The sequence below is a fragment of the Chrysemys picta genome, chromosome 11, assembly GCF_011386835.1.
Source record: "Chrysemys picta bellii isolate R12L10 chromosome 11, ASM1138683v2, whole genome shotgun sequence".
Classification (NCBI taxonomy): Eukaryota; Metazoa; Chordata; order Testudines; family Emydidae; genus Chrysemys; species Chrysemys picta.
Genome location: NC_088801.1, coordinates 48,468,888 through 48,491,248, shown reverse-complemented (window position 1 = coordinate 48,491,248; position 22,361 = coordinate 48,468,888).

Below are 22,361 nucleotides of genomic sequence, written 5' to 3'. Positions count from 1 at the left end.
TGACATTTCATCTCGGGAGGTATGATGCCTGCCGGGAGCCCGTATCCGAAATGTTACGGAAGCATTGTCGAGGATTATCCAGCCCTCTGACTACTACTCCATGCTACTCATCCATGTGGGCACAAATGATACTGCGAGGTGTGACACTGAGCAGATCAAGAGTGACTACAGGGCTCTGGGAGTACGGGTGAAGGAGTTTGGAGCACAGGAGGTATTCTCTTCGATTCTTCCTGTCAAAGGTAGGGGCCCAGGCAGAGACTGATGCATCATGGAGGTGAATGCCTGGCTGCAAAGATGGTGTTGCCAGGAGGGCTTTGGCTTCCTCGACCACAGGATGCTATTCGAGGAAGGACTGCTAGGCAGAGATGGTGTTCACCTTTCGAGGAGGGGAAAGGCCCTTTTTGGACACAGACTGGCTAACCTAGTGAGGAGGGCTTTAAACTAGGTTTGACAGGAACAGGTGAGCAAAGCCCACAGGTAAGTGGGGAACATGGAGACCTGGGAGATGGGTCGGAAACAAGCAGCAGTGTGGGCAGAGAGAGTGTATTGGCAGAGAGAAAGGAGAGTCAGGACAAAACTGAGAGGCAAGATCAAACCAGTATCTTATATGCCTATATACAAATGCGAGAAGTATGGATAATAAGCAGGAAGAACTGGAAGTGCTAATACATAAACACAACTATGACATTGTTGGCATCACTGAAACTTGGTGGGATAATACACATGATTGGAATGTTGGTGTGAAGGGGTACAGCTTGCTCAGGAAGGATAGACAGGGGAACAAGGGAGGAGGTGTTGCCTTAAATATTAAAAATGTACACACTTGGACTGAGGTGGAGATGGACATAGGAGACGGAAGTGTTGAGAGTCTGTGGGTTAGGCTAAAAGGGGTAAAAAACCAAGGGTGATGTCATGCTAGGAGTCTACTACAGGCCACCTAACCAGGTGGAAGAGGTGGATGAGGCTTTTTTAAACAACTAACAAAATCATCCAAAGCCCAAGATTTGGTGGTGATGGGGGACTTCAACTATCCAAATATATGTTGGGAAAATAACACAGCGGGGCACAGACTATCCAACAAATTCTTGGACTGCATGGCAGACAACTTTTTATTTCAGAAGGTTGAAAAAGCTACTGGAGGGAAGCTGTTCTAGACTTGATTTTAACAAATAGGGAGGAACTTGTTGAGAATTTGAAAGTAGAAGGCAGCTTGGGTGAAAGTGATCAGGAAATCATAGAGTTTGCAATTCTAAGGAAGGGTAGAAGGGAGAACAGCAAAATAGAGACAATGGATTTCAGGAAGGTGGATTTGGGTAAGCTCAGAGAGCTAATAGGTAAGGTCCCATGGGAATCAAGACTGAGGGGAAAAACAACTGAGGAGAGTTGGCAGTTTTTCAAAGGGATGCTATTAAGGACCCAAAACCAAGCTATTCCGCTGGTTAGGAAAGATAGAAAATGTGGCAAAAGACCACTTTGGCTTAATCACGAGATCTTGCATGATCTAAAAAATAAAAAGGACTCATATAAAAAATGGAAACTAGGACAGATTACAAAGGATGAATATAGGCAAACAACACAGGAATGCAGGGGCAAAATTAGAAAGGCAAAGGCACAAAATGAGCTCAAACTAGCTACGGGAATAAAGGGAAACAAGAAGACTTTTTATCAATACATTAGAAGCAAGAGGAAGACCAAGCAAGTGGGTGGGCCCACTGCTCAGTGAGGAGGGAGAAACAGTAACAGGAAACGTGGAAATGGCAGAGATGCTTAATGACTTCTTTGTTTTGGTCTTCACGGAGAAGTCTGAAGGAATGCCTAACATAGTGAATGCTAATGGGAAGGGGGTAGGTTTAGCAGATAAAATAAAAAAAGAAGAAGTTAAAAATCACTTAGAAAAGTTAGATGCCTGCAAGTTACCAGGACCTGATGAAATGCATCCTAGAATACTCAAGGAGCTAATAGAGGAGGTATCTGAGCCTCTAGCTATTATCTTTGGAAAGTCATGGGAGACGGGAGAGATTCCAGAAGACTGGAAAAGGGCAAATATAGTGCCAGTCTATAAAAAGGGAAATAAAAACAACACAGGAAACTACAGACCAGTTAGTTTAACTTCTGTGCCAGGGAAGATAATGGAGCAAGTAATTAAGGAAATCATCTGCAAACACTTGGAAGGTGGTAAGGTGATAGGGAATAGCCAGCATGGATTTGTAAAGAACAAATCATGTCAAACCAATCTGATGCTTTCTTCAATAGGATAATGAGTCTTGTGGATAAGGGAGAAGCTGTGGATGTGGTATACCTAGACTTTAGTAAGGCATTTGACATGGTCTCGCATGATCTTATCAATAAACTAGGCAAATACAATTTAGATGGGGCTACTATAAGGTGGGTGCATAACTGGCTGGATAACCGTACTCAGAGAGTTGTTATTAATGGTTCCCAATCCTGCTGGAAAGGCATAACAAGTGGGGTTCTGCAGGGGTCTGTTTTGGGACCATCTCTGTTCAATATCTTCATTAATGAATTAGATATTGGTATAGAAAGTACGCTTATTAAGTTTGCGGATGATACCAAACTGGGAGAGATTGCAACTGCTTGAAGGACAGAGTCATAATTCAAAATGATCTGGACAAATTGGAGAAATGGTCTGAGGTAAACAGGATGAAGTTTAACAAAGACAAATGCAAAGTGCTCCACTTAGGAAGGAAAAATCAGTTTCACACATACAGAATGGGAAGAGACTGTCTAGGAAGGAGTACGACAGAAACGGATCTAGGGGTTATAGTGGACCACAAGCTAAATATGAGTCAACAGTGTGATGCTGTTGCAAAAAAAAGCAAACATGATTCTGGGATGCATTAACAGGTGTGTTGTGAGCAAGACACGAGAAGTCATTCTTCCGCTCTACTCTGCGCTGGTTAGGCCTCAACTGGAGTATTGTGTCCAGTTCTGGGCACCACATTTCAAGAAAGATGTGGAGAAATTGGAGAGGGTCCAGAGAAGAGCAACAAGAATGATTAAAGGTCTTGAGAACATGACCTTCCTTCATAGGTCATGTTCTCAAGACCTTTAATCATTCTTGTTGCTCTTCTCTGGACCCTCTCCAATTTCTCCACATCTTTCTTGAAATGTGGTGAAAGAATTGGGTTTGTTTAGTTTGGAAAAGAGAAGACTGAGAGAGGACATGATAGCATTTTTCAGGTATCTAAAAGGGTGTCATAAGGAGGAGGGAGAAAACTTGTTCACCTTAGCCTCTAAAGATAGAACAAGAAGCAATGGGCTTAAACTGCAGCAAGGGAGGTTTAGGTTGCACATTAGGAAAGAGTTCCTAACTGTCAGGGTGGTTAAACACTGGAATAAATTGCCTAGAGAGGTTGTGGAATCTCCATCTCTGGAGATATTTAAGAGTAGGTTAGATAAATGTCTATCAGGGATGGTCTAGACAGTATTTGGTCCTGCCATGCAGGTAGGGGACTGGACTCAATGACCTCTCGAGGTCCCTTCCAGTCCTAGAATTTATGAATCTATGATAGAAATAGCTATTTAAAATTTTAAACTAGGGCTGTCAAGCGATTTAAAAAAATTAATTGTGAATAATCATGCTGTTAATAATAGAATACCATTTATTTAAATATTTTTGGACGTTTTCTACATTTTCAAATATATTGATTTCACTTACAATACAGAATACAAAGTGTCCGGTGCTCACTTTGTATTTATTTTTTATTACAAATATTTGCACTCTAAAAAAACAAAAGAAATAGTATTTTTCAATTCACCTAATACAAGTACTGTAGTGCAGTCTCTATCATGAAAGTTGAACTTACAAATGTATAATTATGTACAAAAAATAACTGCATTCAAAAATAAAACTATGTAAAACTTAGAGCCTACCAGTCCACTTAGTTCTACTACTTGTTCAGCCAACTGCTCAGACAACCAAGTTTGTTTACATTTGCAGGAGATAATGCTGCCCGCTTCTTGTTTACAATGTCACCTGAAAGTGAGAACAGGAGTTTGCATGGCACTGTTGTAGCCAGCATCGCAAGATATTTTTGTGCCAGATGTAAAGATTCATATATCAGATGTATATGATGTAAAGATTCATATATCCCTTCTTGCTTCAACCACCATTCTAGAAGACGTGTCCATGCTGATGATGAGTTCTGCTCGGTAACAATCCAAAGAAGTACAGATCAACGCATGTTTGTTTTCATCATCTGGGTGAGATGCTACCAGCAGAAGGTTGATTTTCTTTTTTGGTGGTTCGGGTTCTATAGTTTCCGCATCAGAGTGTTTCTCTTTTAAGACTTCTGAAAGTAGGCTCCAAACCTCATCCCTCTCAGATTTTGGAAGGCACTTCAGATTCTTAAACGTTGGGTCGAGTGCTGTAGCAATCTTTAGAAATCTCACATTGGTACCTTCTTTGAATTTTCTCAAATCCTGCTGTGAAAGTGTTCTTAAAACAAACAACATGTGCTGAATCATCATCTGTGACTGCTATAACATGAAATATATGGCAGAATGCAGGTAAAACAGAGCAAGAGACAGACAATTAAACAAATTTAATTAACACAGTTTTTTAACGAGCATCATCAGCATGGAAGCATGTCCTCTGGAATGGTCGCCAAAGCATAAAGGGGCATATAAATGTTTAGCATATCTGTCATGAAAATACCTTTCAATGCTTGTTTTCACTTTCAGGTGACATTGTAAATAAGAAGCCGGCAGCAATATCTCCCATAAATATAAACAAATGTAGCGATTGGCTGAACAAGAAATAGGACTGAGTGGACTTGAAGGCTCTAAAGTTTTACATTATTTTGTTTTTGAGTGCAGTAATGTAAGTGGCATTTTCATGCTAAAGAGATTTTGCTACAGTACTTGTATGAGGTGAACTGAAAAATACTGTTTCTTTTGATTATCATTTTTGTAGTGCAAATATTTGTAATAAAAATAATAAAAAGTGAGCACTATACACTTTGTATTCTGTGTGGTAATTGAAATCAATATATTTAAAAACATAGAAAAACATCCAAAAATATTTAATACATTTCAGTTGGTATTATATTGATTAACCGTGCGATTAAGATTACAATTACTTTTTTTTAGTTAATCGTGCAAATTAACTGATTAATCAATAGCCTTATTTTAAACTAATTATGTTCATATATCCTTTATGCATTTCACATTCCAATATAAATTACTTTTTCTGAGAACTATCCTTTACAAATATCCTTTTGCTCTGCTGCTTGAAGCACTGAGACTTTACTTAATTTTACGTCTGACGAAGTGGGCATTCACCCACGAAAGCTTATGCTCCAATACATCTGTTAGTCTTAAAGGTGCCACAGGACCCTCTGTTGCTTTTTACAGATCTAGACTAACACGGCTACCCCTCTGATACTTAATTTGACTGTAATTTTATAGCACTCTGTTTTATAGTATATAAACTCCTTTGTAAATGTCCCAAGCAGCCCGTGTAAAATTGATTTTGTGATATTCAGATTGTTCTGAATTATATTAATAGCTTTTATTCATTATTGTTTTTATCTTCATGGTACCGTACATCAGTCAGAGTTTCTAATACTGTATAGGACAGTTTAGTAATTACAGCTAGAGGTCCATAAACAGAACTGGTCAGAACATTTTTGACAAAACTCAGAAATTTTTCACAGACATATTCATTCTGTTTTCAGTCCAGTGCCCACTGGTTACTTCTGACAAAAAAGATACTCTTGTGTGCTCTACCCTTATGGTTAGGGCAGGTGCTGGGAAGGTGGAAGATCCATGTTCAAGTCTGCCTGATTCAGAGCAAAATTTTTAATCTCAGACCTTTCTGAGTCCGGCAGAACAAGGACTTGAACCTGGATGTCCCACATCCCAGTCCAGCAGCTTATAGAATGAGTCTCTGGTCACTTCTGATCAGAAGAGAGCCCAGAAAAACTTGGTGGAATGAGGATAATCAATGAGACACAGTAATACCAGGGTACAAATGATATTGGAAGGACAGAACAGGTTGTGCTGATGGGGGAGTGGCATTATATGTGAAAGAAAGTGTAGAATCAAAAGAAGTAAAAATCTTAAATGAACCAAACTGTACCGTAGAATCTCTATGGATAGTAATTCCATGCTCAAATAATAAGAATATAGCAGTAGGGCTATATTACCGACCACCTGACCAGGATGGTGATAGTGACTGTGAAATGCTCAGGGACATTAGAGAGGCTATAAAAATAAAAAAAAAAGCTCAATAATAATGGGAACAACGAGGAGTCCAGTGGCACCTTAAAGACTAACAGATTTATCTGGACATAAGCTTTTGTGGGTAAAAAACCCACTTCTTTAGATGCATGGTGTGAAAATTACAGATAGAGGCATAAATATATATTGGCACATGAAGAGAAGGGAGTTACCTTACCATTGGAGAACCAATGTTGAAGGCCAATTTAGTCAGGGTGGATGTAGTCCACTCCCAATAATTGATGAAGGGGTGACCCAAGAGAGGGAAAAATGCTTTTGTAGTGAGCCAGTCACTCCCAGTCCCTATTCAAGCCCAATTTGATGGTGTTAAGTTTGCAAATGAATTGTTGCTCAGCAGTTTCTCTTTGAAGTCTGTTTTTGAAGTTTTTTTGTTGAAGAATGGCTACTTTTAAATCTGTTATTGAGTGTCCAGGGAGACTGAAGCGTTCTCCTACAGGCTTTTGAGTGTTACCATTCCTGATGTCTGATTTGTGTCCATTTATCTTTTTACGTAGAGACTGTCTGGTTTGGCCAATGTATATGGCAGAGGGGCATTGCTGGCACATAGGGTGACCAGATGTCCCGATTTTATAGGGACAGTCCCGATTTTTGGGTCTTTTTCTTATATAGGATCCTATTACCCCCACCCCCTGTCCCGATTTTTCACACTTGCTGTCTGGTCACCCTACTGGCACATGATGGTATATATCACATTAGTAGATGTGCAAGTGAATAAGTCTCTAATGTTGGGTCCTATGATGGTGTCACTAGAGTAGATATGGGGACAGAGAAGGCAACAGGATTTGTTACAGGGATTGGTTCCTGGGTTATTGTTTCTGTGGTGTGGTGTGTAGTTGCTGGTGAGTATTTGCTTCAGGTTCAGGGACTGTCTGTAAGGGAGGACTGGCCTGCCTCCCAAGGCCTGTGAGAATGGGGGATTGTTTTCCAGGATAGGTTGTAGATTGTTGATGATGCCCTGGAGAGGTTTTAGCTGGTGGCTGTATGTGATGGCCAGTGGTGTTCTGTTATTTTCCTTGCTGGGCCTGTCCTATAGTTGGTGATTTCTGGGTATCCATCTCGCTCTGTCAATCTGTTTCCTCACTTCCCAGGTGCGTATTGCAGTTTTAAGAATGCTTGATAGAGATCTTGTAGGTGTTTGTCTCTGTCTGAGGGATTGGAGCAAATGCGGTTGTATCTTAGGGCTTGGCTGTAGACAATGGATTGTGTGATGTGTCCTGGATGGAAGCTGGAGGCATGTAGGTAAGTATAGAGGTCAGTAGGTTTCTGGTATACGGTGGTGTTTATGTGACCATCACTTATTTGCACTGTAGTGTCCAGGAAGTGGATCTCTTGTGTGGACTGGTCCAGGCTAAGGTTGATGGTGGGGTGGAAATCGTTGAAATCCAGGTGGAATTCTTCAAGGGCCTCCTTCCTGTGGGTCCCTACGATGAAGATGTCATCAACGTAGTGTAAGTAGAGGAGGGGTGTTAGGGGATGAGAACTGAGGAAACGTTGTGCTAAGTCAGCCATAAAAATGTTGACATACTGTGGGGCCATGCGGGTACCCATAGCAGTGCCGCTGACTTGAAGGTATAAGTTGTCCCGAAATCTGAAAATAGTTGTGGGTGAGGACAAAGTCACAAAGCTCAGCCACCAGGTGTGCCGTGGCCTCATCAGGGATACTGTTCATGACAGCTTGTAGTCTATTCTCATGTGGAATATTGGTGTAAAGAGCTTCTACATCCATGGTGGCCAGGATGGTGTTTTCAGGAAGAACACCAATGCATTAAGAACAGGAGCACTTGTGGCGCCTTAGAGACTAACAAATTTATTAGAGCATAAGCTTTCGTGGACTTCTTCGGATGCATAAGTGGGCTGTAGTCCACGAAAGCTTATGCTCTAATAAATTTGTTAGTCTCTAAGGTGCCACAAGTACTCCTGTATGCGGATACGGCTGCTACTCTGAAACCCACCAATGCATTGTAATTTCCTCAGGAAGTCAGTGGTGTCTCAAAGATAGCTAGGAGTGCTGGTAGCGTAGGGTCTGAGGAGAAAGTCCAAATAGCCAGATAATCCTGCTGTAAGAGTGCCAGTGCTTGAGATGATGGGGTGCCCAGGATTTTCAGGTTTATGGATCTTGGGTAGCAGATAGAATACCCCTGGTCGGGGCTCTAAGGGTGTGTCTGTGTAGATTTGTTCCCGTGCTACAGCAGGGAGTTTCTTGAGCAGATGGTATAGTTTCTTTTGGTACTCCTCAGTGGGATTGGAGGATAGTGGCCCTTTGGTTCTTGAATCCAGCAACCCAAAAATCACCGAGAGTCTCCAAAGTCCAACACCCCCAAAGTCTCTTGGGTCCAGCAACCACCCAAAGTCCCAAAAGTCCAACAGACCCCAAAGTCTCTGTCCCTGGTCAGTGCAGCCCGAGAGTAAAAGGGGGAGGCACGCAGGGTGTTAAGGGGCACCTTACGTGATCCAAGGCCGGCCGGCCGTCTCTCCGTGGGGTTCCGCCACAGCCTTCACCACGAGCCAGTCCACTTCCTGCCATCCCACAAACTGCTCCGCTCTACAAGCTGCTCCGCTGCGCTCACCGACCTGTGAGCCGCTCCAGCCGTCCCTGCAAACAGCTCCGCTCGCCTTTCCTTGGGCCGTTCCAACCGGCCCCGCAAGGATCCGCGCCGCTCGCTGCTCCTCCAGTCGTCCCCACAAATTGCTCCGCCAGCTGCTTAGCAATATAGGTTCAGGCTCCCCCACTAGTTAACACAGCACTCAGTGATCTCAGCTCTTAATAACTTCAGCTCTTTTGGGATTTCAGCTCTTAGCAATTTCAGCTCATAGTAGGGGAGCCCAGTGCTAGTGCACCCTTGGCTCAAAGTGAATTCAGCTCAGCTGCCTGTAACTAGACTCCTAATGGAATCAAAGTTAGCTCTGACATTCAACAGTGGAGAGAGAAGGTAGTGCAATTGGTGTTTCAGACCCTCAGAGGGAGGCCCATACCATCAGATACAAATACCTATCCCCATCCTCTCTCAATTCACTGGGTTTTGTAACCCATGCCCCTTGTCAAGCAAGTGCTACTTAGGTAATGGTGAAGGACTCACTCAGTCCTTCTGTCATACAACAGTTCCACTGGCCTTGATTCACAGAATTAGGGTAACAAAACTTTATTCTTCCTGCCCCAATAACAGAGAAAACTGGGGATCCCACACCAGCCAAAGTAACCACTTTGAGTTGCTGTCATTTCATGCCAGGCGAGTGGGTGTGCCTATGCAAACAAGATCAGCCCCTGGAGTTCTTTTCCACACTCACCATAATTCACCACCAGATGTCAGGGTAGAGCTCATCCTGACTCTGCTTACATGTACATTCACCAGACTGATGGGTTTAGGTCCCACATGCTGGACCTGTGAGCTTTTAAGCTTTCCCTTGGTCAGGGTAGGCTCCATTACTTCTCTCTCTTTGGCCTCTCTGCATGCTTCCTGGGCACAGACTCTGCCTGTTATTCCATCACAGAAGTGGAACCTTGTAGTCACGCTGCCCTAGGCCCCCAGGATGAGTGTGGATCCCCCAAGACACACGACTAGCTTAGGTACACCCTTTCCCAGGGCTCCAGCCTTTTGGGCACTCTGGTTTACAATTTACCTCTCCAGGGTCATATGATAGTTGAAGCACATAACACGCAGATGTTGCAATGGTTTCTAACACAATTACTCTTTTTTCTTTCGGTAGCACAAGAGATGTACACATCTAGACCAAAAAAAAAAATCCCAACAAAAAATAACAAAAAACAAAAAAACCCACTTCTACCTCATCCCTTGCTTCAGTTTCCATACTACTGTTGAGCATTCTTTGGGATTTGGCCAGAGTCCTTTAGGGTGTCCAGGAACCTTGTGCTCCTACACATGGCTTTTCCTCCTTATCATAGAGAGTCTCTCTCTCTCTCTCTCTTTCTCTCTCCTCCCCTCCCCCAAAATGGATGGACAGAAACCTTTTTATAACCTCCAGTCCCCTTTGTCACGTGATCACCTCAATCAGCCTCATCAGGTGATCACTCCCCCACCCTGTGATTGGTTGTTACCAGCCCATCTTGTTCTCGTGGGCAATTCTTTGTTCAATGGAGCTTTCATATGAATAGAGGACCATCAATGTTTAACAAGTTTTCATTAATATCCCTGTATCACTACCCCAGGGAATTTCAGTCGAATATGGAGGTAAAAAGACAGCAGAGAAGGTAGATAGTCCCATATTCAAAATTGACTCTGCATTTTGACACAGATACACATACGGTCCCCAGTATTAAACAGAATTCATTAGGTACACATAGACTTCCCAAATTATCACAAATTCTTATATGCTTATCTGTAGGAAGAACAAGTATCATCTACCACAGGGGTGGGCAAACTTTTTGGGCTGAGGGCCACATCTGGGTGGGGAAATAGTATGGAGAGCCGGGCAGGGGGTTGTTGGAGGGGGTGTGGTGTGCAGGAAGGGGCTCAGGGCAAGGGATTGGGGCAGAGGAGGGGTGCAGGGTGTATGAGTGGGCTCAGGGAAGGGGGTTGGGGTGCAGGAGGAGTGCGGACTGCAGGAGGGAGCTCAGGGAGTTGGGGTGCACAGGGGTGCAGGATGTAGCAGGGAGCTCAGGGCAGGGGGTTGGTGCAGCAGGGGTTTGGGGTGCACGAGGGGGCTCAGGGAAGGGAGTTGGGGTGCAGGAGGGGTGCGAGGTGCAGGCAGGGAGTTGAGGGGTGGGGTACAGGAAGGATTCGGGCTACGGCCCCACTTAACTTGCACCTTAGATCTCACACCAAAGATGCTGCTTGTAGCCAATCCTATAATAAAGTATCTAGAGATTTATTAACTAGGAAAGGTATTTATAAGTAAGCTAAGGCATGTAGCATTTCATAAAGTCTAAACATGAAACCCACTTTTATAACTCTAATACCTATTTTAACAATACTAACACACAGGTGAGCCAGATTGGTTCCAGCTATGTATTTGTCAGTATTCAATTGAGACCTAGGGGACTCAGCATGAGCTGGCACCTGGTCTGCCAGCATCACAAGAGGCATTGTGGTCCCGACTAATTGTGGTTACAGAAAATCTCATGACACTAAGGGCTTGTATATGCTTAAAACACTGCAGTGGCTCCACTGTAGCACTTCAGTGAAGACACTACCTATGTTGATATGAGGTCTCCTCCCATTGGTGTAGGTCAGTGGTTCTCAACCAATGCACTAAAGGCTGTTAGGCTTGCAGGGTCGGGAGTGTGGGCTGCCCCACCGCCTGGCATGGCGGGGTCCAGGGCCCTGGCTGCCCTGCCCAGCATGATGCTATCCGGGCTGCTGGGCTGCCCTACCCCACGCTGCGGGGTCTGGGGCATTCCTGTCCCGCATGGCAGGGTCCGGGTTTGGGGTTGTCCTGCCTCATGCGGCAGGATCCAGGCTCGGAGCTGCTCTGCCCTGCCCTGCTGCAAGGCAGGGTCCGGGGTTGGGGCTGCCCTGCCGTATAACGGGGTCCGGGGTTGGGGCTGCCCTGCTGTGTAGCAGGATCTGGGGTCGGGGGCCCTCTCCTGGCCCAACTCTGTGGAGGGGTCTGTGTAGGGGGGGAGGGTTGGGGTCACTGTACTTCTCAACCTGCAGCCCAGGTAATATATTGTGACCCACGGTGATAAATAGGTTGAGAACCACTGGTGTAGGTACTTCATCTCCCCGAGAGGTGGTAGCTAGGTGGATGGGAGAATTCACCCATTGACCCATCGCTGTCTACTCTGTGGTTTAGGTTGGTTTCACTTCATGTCTCAGGGGTGTGGATTTTTCACACCTCTGAGAGACATAATTATACCAACCTAATTTCCTAGTGTAGACCAGGCCTAAGAGTAATGGTAGGCCTGGTGCTCTGGTCAAATTTCCACATGGCTAACTACTTTCTGCCTACCTCAATCTTTCTTCACTTCCAATTGAATTTGATATTTTTCATGTGCTAACCCCAACATTTGGGTTTTATAACTGTGTTTTGTTAATATTGCCTTTATTTGGCACCAAAGGTGACTGCATTTTAATAGCAGATGAAGTGATGCTTGTGTATAGTTCCTATTTCAGTTTCAAGATCTAATGTTGCAGGATCTTATGCATATGCTTAACTTTACTCACTGTGAGTAATTCCAATGAAATCTCCGCAGGATCAGAGCCTTAATTTGTAAAATGGTCTGGGTTCTTTCAAGATGGAAAGCTCTATATAAATATAATATAATTTCATGATTGTCAGCTGGACACTTCAGCAGGCACATGAAGTATCTGACACACAGAGCTGCTGAGTGTGATGAGTAATATAGAAGAACCTAAGACAGAGAGCTTGAAAAGTATTTCCAGTAACCAGGAGTGGCACCAGTTTTTGGCGCTCTAGGCAGGGGTCCTTCCGTGCTCCCGGTCTTCGGGGCACTTCGGCGGTGGGTCCCGGAGCGAGTGAAGGACCCGCTGCAGAATTGCCGCCGAAGACCCGCAGCGCGGAAGGACCCCCTGCTGCCGAATTGCTGCCCCGCCAAATCCTGGCACCCTAGGCAACCGCCTAGGCACCTAAATGGAAGCACCGGCCCTGCCAGTAACATTGGCAGTAATTTGTTTCTAACTCCGAGAGAAGTGAGATGAAGTCCGTGACACCAGATAAAAAAAAATCATCCTCATTTTCACCTTCTCCGTCCCCCCCCCCAAAAACACGCATACATATATGCCCTGCATTACTTGCTGTGAACTTTATGCACAGGGCCCAGTTCAAAATTTCAGAATGTATTGTTTACTTCCTGGACAGGCAAAACCTGAATGTTGTGATCATCAGAGCGCAACTGTTGCTGATTGTACTTCCCACAACTACCCTAGCAGCCCTTGCTGGCTTAAATAGATGAGAAAAAAACTTCAAAGGGAAGTCTAATAGCTACCCTCGGTGTGAGTGACTCTGGAAAGCACAGAGATGGTTCTCCTAGAGAAATGGTGTTTTGTTCGGTCAAGCAGGAACAGTTCTCAATAGGAATAGGGAAGCAGTTTGTTTGTGGGCCATCACATACCATTGCAAAAGTGCAAAGTACAGGATTTTGCCTTCCCTTTCTGTTTAGACTCTCGGTTCACGTTACTGACAAGATATGTCAGTCTCAAGCCTAGAGAGTCAGGTGGACTTGAGAACCCAAGCTGCAGCCCAAGCTGCACTGTTCACACGGCCAGTTTTCGAGTGCTAGCTCAATCCCCGTTAGTGTGAGTTTGTCTACCCAGGCAGGGAGGCTCACTCCCAGCTGCAGTGTAGATGTACCCTGAGGATCTTGATCTTGCGTAAATAAGGTACAATAAGGAGCCATTTAACAGTTGTATGGAAACCTTGTAGAAAAGAGAGCTTATATTGAAAGGGGAATAAAAGAAACAACAGGTTGTTTGCAGGATGTTTTTGATTGTCAAGGCATCTGGTTTCGGCAGGCTTCTCTGGTTGCATTATCAGCAAATAGCACAGGAGTTATTGTGCAGTGCGCAACACCAGGCAGGTATTTTCAAAGAACCATTTGCAGTGTTGATTGCAGGAATTCACTCATCCGTACATATCTTTCACTTAATGTAAAGAGAAATACAGATCCAACTTTTGTTGTTTTAAATCATAGTCCTGATGCTTTGGTCAGTCAGTGATTTCTTTAGTACTGCACAGCATTGTTATAGTCATATCCTTAATTGACTCCCTCCTTATGTTTAGATGTTCCGAGCCTCTCCTGCTGTATCTTCCTCAGGGAGGGCACACCTCAACCACTGGCTCTTATGGGGCCTCTGGTTGTTTACCACGAGCCCAGACTTCAAGGGGCTTTGTGGTATAGTTTACTGCTTATCTTCAGTTCATAGATGGTCTTCTTGGGCAGCCCTAGAACTTATGTTGACTTAAAAATACCCCCCAAAAACTCATACAGAATAATTTGTAGGTAAATGAAGTGAGCCTGATTTTTTGCTTGAACATATTGTTTTTACACTACTGTAGCTACATTGACTCCAGTGGTGTTATTCCAGTTTAACTAATGCAAGGTCAGAATCAGCGCCAATAATTGTAAATAGTAGTAGTAGTAATAGTAATTGTAACTCTAATTCTGTTACAAATCTTTTGGCCTAAATCTGCATATTTTTACTCACATGAATAGTCCGATTAACTTTGCTTATGAATAACAAGGAAACAGTTGCACAAATAAAGTTGTTTTAGTATTGATTACATTGTAACTTTGCCCTTTGTAATGCAGCAGTATACTATAAAAGCATCAGCTACTGCACTACTATAAATAAAACAAAGTATCGTACACTAATGGCATATTATATCTATATGTTAAACATATAGCTGAGGATGGGGAAAGTTTATGCTCTGTGGCTTAAATATAAAAGGTACTATAATAATTTTCACTTTATTTAAGTAGGCCAATACTTGTATTAGGTTCTTTGTGCCAGTAAACATTGCTTGCTCCTAGAAAGTCAAATTAATAGTGTCCTATGGAAACTGATTTGAAGAGCTTAGAGAGGCTCTGTAAACATTAACATGACAGTTTAGAATGCTGCTATTTTACACTTTAATATTAATATATGAATATGTATTTTTAATTGGGCTAAAGTTTGAATTGGTCTTATAGCACCTTAAAATAAGTCACTCAGGGTAAGTCTATGCACGGATAAAAAAATCCACAACTGCCCTGGATCAGCTGATTTAAGGTCAAGGGACTCAGGTAGGGGGGGCTGAAAAATTCCTGTGTAGACATTTGGGCTCGGGCTGGAGCCCGAGCTCCGGGACCTGTAAGAGCCCAAATTTGGAGCCCAAATGTCTACACAGGAATTTTTCAGTCCCCCCTGCCCGCGTCCCTTGACCCCAAATCAGCTGATCTGGGGCAGCCATGGGTGTGATACAGGGCTTTTATCTCTGTGTAAATGTACTCTCAGGGTCAAATTTTGAACTTATTGCTCATATTAGTGAGCACTTAGTCACCAAAATAATCTCATTGACTCTGTGACTATTTGGGTGAGGAATTGCTTATTAAGTGAGTAAGGGGCTCAGTCTGTTCCTTATTATGTTTCAAAGGCATATGCATCCGGTAAAAGAGGAGAGAGCGCAAAGACTCTTACAGTGAGCAATGTTTTAATTGCTTTTCTACCTACTCATGCGAGTCGCTACATAATAAATCATTAAATAATGTTATATTTTAAAAAAATCCAAAAAACATTTAGGAGCTAATGTTAAGAAGAATGTGTAAGTGCCCACTTCACCCAAAGTGCTATGTTCCCCTTTTTTTGCTGAAGTTGGAAAAGTCAATGGTATATATCAATTACAATCATTGCACTGGTGTAAAGCATCACTTTACACCAGCTGTTGATCTGGCCCATAATATTTTACATTTTTGACCATTAGAAATTAAAGTGTTTTGTGCAGAACTCTTCCAATGAGAGAAAGTATTAGTCTATAGGTGGTGCTCTTGTCACTAAAGAGATACTGGATCTGTGACCAGTTGCAGCATTTATGCTCAATTTTTACTTTTAATATTCTTGCACTGATCAGTTTTGTTGGAAATATTAAATCATGCTGCTGCCCCTCCGTTATGTCTTTCCTATAGGAGGGAGTATGAGGCAATATAGACTTTTTTAGGTCTGAACTATGTTGCTTGGCTGAAGCTTGTTTTTCCTTAGCAAGCATGTGTTACTTTGGGGCCAGAATTAAATATTCAAAAACTTCAAAAAAATATGTTATATGAGATCACAGGCAACTTTGTGCAACATGGATTCCCTAACTTCTGACACTCATACAGCTTCAGGATTACCAGGTTAATTTTAAGGCTTCTAGTAATAAGTGAAGAGTAAAGATCACTGCTGTTCTACATACTTGCAGATTAAAAACAAAGTGCTAGAGATCTAAATAGGATACATCCATTTCACAAGTTGATATTTTATTTATTTTATGCTAGTTAGTCTCACATATTGGACCATTGCATAGCCAAATGAAGGATTATATATTTAATGGGTCTATGGAGACTACAAATATGAGGGAGAAATGCGATCTATGCAGGAGACAGTGCATAATGACACAGTAAAGTGTTAACGCATTTTGTTTATTCTTTTCTACCATTTTTTCTTCCCAGGCTTTTGTAGAGCAGATGGGCTGGAAGGATTTAACGGATATTTATACATGGGTGCTCTTTTGTTGTATTGCATATTTTAATTTATAAATTAGGATCCAGAGCATAGAATGGGTGCCTATAAAATGTTTTATATGTTGGACGGAAAATATTGCAAGTATACTAAATCACATTGGGGACTTTCATTTTCAAGAAGAACTCTGAAAAGCCTAATTTTGTAAATGACATTTAAGAAAATAGAGAAACGGGTTTTGTACTTGCTAGCATCAGTCAATATCGTTTTATTTATCATGAGGTATTATCCATTGAGGGGGAAAGGAGTCCAGGAGAGCTGGCTGTATTTTAAAGAATCCTTATTGAGGTTGTAGGAACAAACCATCTCGATGTGTAGAAAGAATAGTAAATATGGCAGGCGACCAGTTGGCTTAACAGTGAAATCCTTGCTGATCTTAACCACAAAAAGAAGCTTACAAGAAGTGGAAGATTGGACAAATGACCAGGGAGGAATATAAAAATATTGCTCAGGCACGCAGGAGTGAAATCAGGAAGGCCAAATCACACTTGGAGTTGCAGCTAGCAAGGGATGTTAAGAGTTTCTACAGGTATGTTAGCAACAAGAAAGTGGTCAGGGAAAGTGTAGGCCCTTTACTGAAAGGGGGCGGCAACCAAGTGACAGAGGATGTGGAAAAAGCTAATGTATTCAATTCTTTTTTTGCCTCGGTCTTCACGAACAAGGTCAGCTCCCAGACTACTGCATTGGGCAGCACAGCCTGGGGAGGAGGTGCCCAGCCCTCTGTGGAGAAAGAAGTGGTTCAGGACTATTTAGAAAAGCTGGATGAGCACAAGCCCATAGGGCCGGATGCGCTGCATCCGAGGGTGCTAAAGGAGTTGGCGGATGTGATTGCAGACCCATTGGCCATTATCTTTGAAAACTCATGGCGATTGTGGGGGGGGGGAGGGGTCCCAGATGACTGGAAAAAGGCTAATGTAGTGCCCATCTTTAAAAAAGGGAAGGAGGATCCGGGAAACTACAGGCCAGTCAGCCTCACCTCAGTCCCTAGAAAAATCATGGAGTTGGTCCTCAAGGAATCAATTTTGCAACGCTTTGAGGAGAGGAGAGTGATCAGGAACAGTCAGAATAGATTCACCAAGGGTAAGTCATGCCTGACTAACCTAAGTGCCTTCTATGATGAGATAACTGGCTCTGTGGATGAGGGGAAAGCAGTGGACGTGTTATTCCTTGACTTTAGCAAAGGTTTTGATACGGTCTCCCACAGTATTCTTGCCAGCAAGTTAAAGAAGTATGGGCTGGACGAACGGACTATAAGGTGGATAGAAAACTGGCTAGATCATCAGGCTCAACTGGTAGTGATCAATGGCTCCATGTCTATTTGGCAGCTGGTATCAAGCAGAGTGTCCCAAGGGTTGGTCCTGAGGCTGGTTTTGTTCAATATCTTCATTAATGATCTGGAGGATGGCGTGGAATGCACCCTCAGCAAGTTTGCAGATGACACTAAAGTGGGGAGAGTGGTAGATATGCTGGAGGGTAGAGATAGGATACAGAGGGACCTAGACAAATTAGGGGATTAGGCCAAAAGAAATTTGATGAGGTTCAACAAGGACAAGTGCAGAGTCCTTCACTTAGGATGGAAGAATCCCATGCACTGCTACAGACAAGTGGGTAGGCAGCAATTCTGCAGAAAAGGACCTAAGGGTTACAGTGGACGAGAAGCTATATATGAGTCAACAGTGTGCTCTTGTTGCCAAGAAGGCTAGCGGCATTTTGGGCTGTATAAGTAGGAGCATTGCCAGCAGATCGAGGAACGTGATCATTCCCCTCTATTCAGCATTGGTGAGGACTCATCTGGAGTACTGTGTCCAGTTTTGGGCCCCACACTACAAGAAGGATGTGGAAAAATTGGAAAGAATCCAGCAGAGGGCAACAAAAATGACTAGGGGGCTGGAGTACATGATTTACGAGGAGAGGCTGAGGGAACTGGGATTATTTAGTCTGCAGAAGAGAAGAATGAGGGAGGATTTGATAGCTGCTTTCAACTACCTGAAAGGGGGTTCCAAAGAGGATGGCTCTAGACTGTTCTCAGTGGTAGCAGATGACAGAACAAGGAGTAATGGTCTCAAGTTGCAGTGGGGGAGGTTTAGGTTGGATATTAAGAAAAACTTTTTCACTAGGAGGGTGGTGAAGCACTGGAACGGGTTATCTAGGGAGGTGGTGGAATCTCCTTCCTTAGAGGTTTTTAAGGTCACGCTTGATAAAGCCCTGGCTGGGATGATTTACATGGGGATTGGTCCTCCTTTGAGCAGGGGGTTGGACTACATGACCTCCTGAGGTCCCTTCCAACCCTGATATTCTATGATTGGATTGCAACAAATGATAGTATGTATATTTATAGAACATCAATAAATAGGAATATATATTATGTGTATATAATGCTTAGACCCACACAACAGTAGTGAGATGGTTAGTCTTCCCACCAAAATATTGAAAGCTTGCAATATTGCACTTTGTTGCTAGGTACTACAGCATCAGTGTTTCGGCTGTGATACCTGTAAAGGCCCAGAAAAGAAGACAAATCTGTTTCAGAAAAAACAACTACTAAATCTTTCTCTCTCATATCCCACACTTCAGTCAAACACTTTCTATAATGATCTATAGAGCTTAGCATTGAAGATTCTATTTATCAAACTCACAGCAGCCTATGACACCACAACATATCATTTTACTCTATGGTGTCTCAAAATTTGAGCTAGATTGAAGAATGGCATATTCAGTTTCCAGATAAGATGGTGATGGTGACTGTAAAATGCTTACTGATAGCTAGTGATTTCATCCACCAGTTGTACAGTTTTACAGAATGTAGAGAACTGATATCTCGGTGTGATATAAATGAACTTATTTATAGAAGATCTTCTGTGACATATGGATCAATGCACATGTATGCTAATATCTGCTGTTTGACTCATGAAAAGGTTTCTGAGGCATGTACATTTTGATTTAACAGGATACTTTAATTACTGAGCCTTTAAAAAAGAAGGTGGAATTTAAAACCAAGCGCAGGAAAGACTTGGTTTGCATTTCATTCTACAAACCTTCAGGCAGGCAGATAAATGGTCTCTAACCATTTTTAGAATCTGTAGAGATATAGGAGTAAAACTGTCCACACCATGTATGTGCAAAGCTTGATCAGCTGTTACCTTATCCATCGCATCTAGAATATTTTTATCAGAAGGTAACCTCTTGAACTGCCTTGTTGGGGGACTACTTATGCATCTGATCTCCTTATTGTACACAAAGCTGAAGCTTACAACTTTTCTGGAAATTTACAAAAAATAGTTTAGCAAAGCAGGAAATGAGCATGTATTGATAGCAAAGGTGCAGCCAGAAAGAAAATTCACCCCTCTCCTAGCTCTTGAAGCATGATGCAAAGATAATGGGGTAAAATTTTCAGGCACTTGGGAGCCAAACTTGCTGTTAAAGAGGGGACTTAGACTCTTAGGTCATCATTGGGATGCTTTTGAAAATTTTACCCATGATCAAGTATAGACACAAAATTATGGATTTAGAAAAGTGGATATTTTGTTAAAGTTTTATCGAAATTATTGAAATACATATTTTAAAAATAGCTGATAGCTGCCTTCCATAACTCTTTCAGCACTGGCTTGTACACATCACTTAGCTTTCTGATAGACTGTTGACACTTTAGAGAATACTTCTACTTCATAGGAGCTTAAACGAACAAGTGATGCAATTTGAAAAGAGTCATTTTTCTGTATAGACCATTATGTCTTAAAATACTAACATCAAAAGGCCTTCACCGCCAGAGAAAAGGTCCTAGGTCCTTTTGCAGATGATCTGGGAAAGGGTAAGCCAGCCATTTGTCCAACCTATAAACAGGGCACTTGTGGCAATGATAGCCCTGTGCTCTGCCAAGTTTGGATAATTCAGAAAAGCAATGCATCCCAAGTATCCATCCAAAAATTCAGCTAAACAGTGACAGGCATAAATGATAAGCAGTGCTGAATTCTGTAAATGACAATAAGTAATATTCCTTTAAGTAATATAAAACTACCTAAATATGTTTAGGATTCTACTGTACCTGCAGATTGAAACAATGAGTAAATTCTCTATTGCTATCTTCCTCCTTTGTTACAAAGCTTGCACGTAATTGTGTTATTACACTGTAAATATTATTGAACGTGAAATGCAGTGAATATAGGTATGTTTTCTGTGACATGAGAATATGGGGATATGTGTGTGTGTGTGTGTGGGGGGGGAAATGGCTGATCAGCTGAGATGTTTTTTTCCAGAAAAACGTACTATTTAAAACAAACCAACCATAGATATATATTTCCCCCCAGATGTTCAGTGTTGCTGCTTATGTTGAAATATGTATAATGTATTGGTGAGCAGAAAAGCCTGCAGAATTATAAAAATCTGTTTATAAAGTATAACTAGAAAATCATAGCAACAAAAGATATAATGCTGCTTCTGTGCTAAGTGGAACACACAATTGCCATATTGGATCAGATCAGTGATCCGTCCAGTCTAGTATCCTGTATCTGACTGTAACTGTCTGTCAGTAGCCAGTACCAAATGCTTCAGAGGAAGTGCAAGAAATCCCTTAGTGGGCAATTATGGAATATCCTATCCACAGGAGAAATTTCGTTTTTGAAACCCCATCAGCTAATTGGTTGGTATAGGCCTTGAAGCTGTGAGGGTTTATATTTGTTCTAATTAACAACTTTACATTTGTTGCCATTCAATTAACCTGAACATCTCCCATGTTCTTGCATTAAAAATTGAATCTGATTTACCTTCTCTATGGGTAGGACCTTACCAAATTCATGTTCCATTTTGGTCTATTTCATGGTCATAGGATTTTAAAAGTCAAAAATTTAATGATTTCAGCTACTTAAATCTGAAATTTCACGGTGTTGTAATCGCAGGGATCCTGACTCAAAAAGGAGTTGTGGGGTGGTGGGTCGCAAGGTTATTGTAGGAGGTGGTGTGGTAGTGCTACCCTTACTTCTGGACTGCTGGTGCTGCCTTCAGAGATGGGCAGCTGGAGAGAGGCAGCTGCTGGCCAGGAGCCCAGCTCTGAAGGCATAGCTGTCTCCAGCAGTAGCGCAGACGTAAAGATGGCATTGCTACCCTTACTTCTGCGCTGCTGCCTGCAGAACTGGGCCCTTAATCAACAGCCAACATGCTCTGGCCCCCTAGCTCTGAAAGCAGCAGCACAGAAGGAAGGGTGGCATCTACAGTATTGCCATGCTTACTTCTATGCTGCTGCTGCTGGCAGGGTGCTGCCTTCAGAGCTAGGAGCCTGGCCAACAGCCACCGCTCTCCGGCCGTCCAGCTCTGAAGGCAGCGCAGAAGTAAGGGTGACAATACCATGACCTCCCTAAAATAACCTTGCCAACCCACTGCAGTTCCCTTTTGAGTCAGGACCCCCAATTTGAGAAACGCTGGTCTCCCCCATGAAGTCTGTATAGTATAGGGTAAAAGCACACAAAAGACCAGATTTTATGGGAGGGAGACCAGATTTCACAGTCTGTGACGTGTTTTTCAATGGCCATGAATTTGGTAGGGCCCTATCTATGGGGTAGCTATAGTTCTTTTTATCATTTAATTGTGTTATCTATTGTCATGGTTTACATATTAATTACATAGGAAATAACATGAGTTATCAGTGATTAATAGATTTAACTGGTAGGATTATAGGAGTATAAGATTGACAAGTATTTAGGAGTGATGAGTGTGCATTGGGTATATAAGTAAAGTAAAGCTGAAATGCAAGGCCTACAGGCTCCTGCCTGTAAGATTTCATCTTAGTCACATAAGGCCTCAGGTTTAAGGAGGCTTAACATAGGTAGATGACCCAGGAATGACACAATGTCAGTAAGATTACAAAATTACTATAAAGGATGTGCCAGTAGGGGATGTTCCCAGAAAATATGTCACAATGTACACATCTAGATT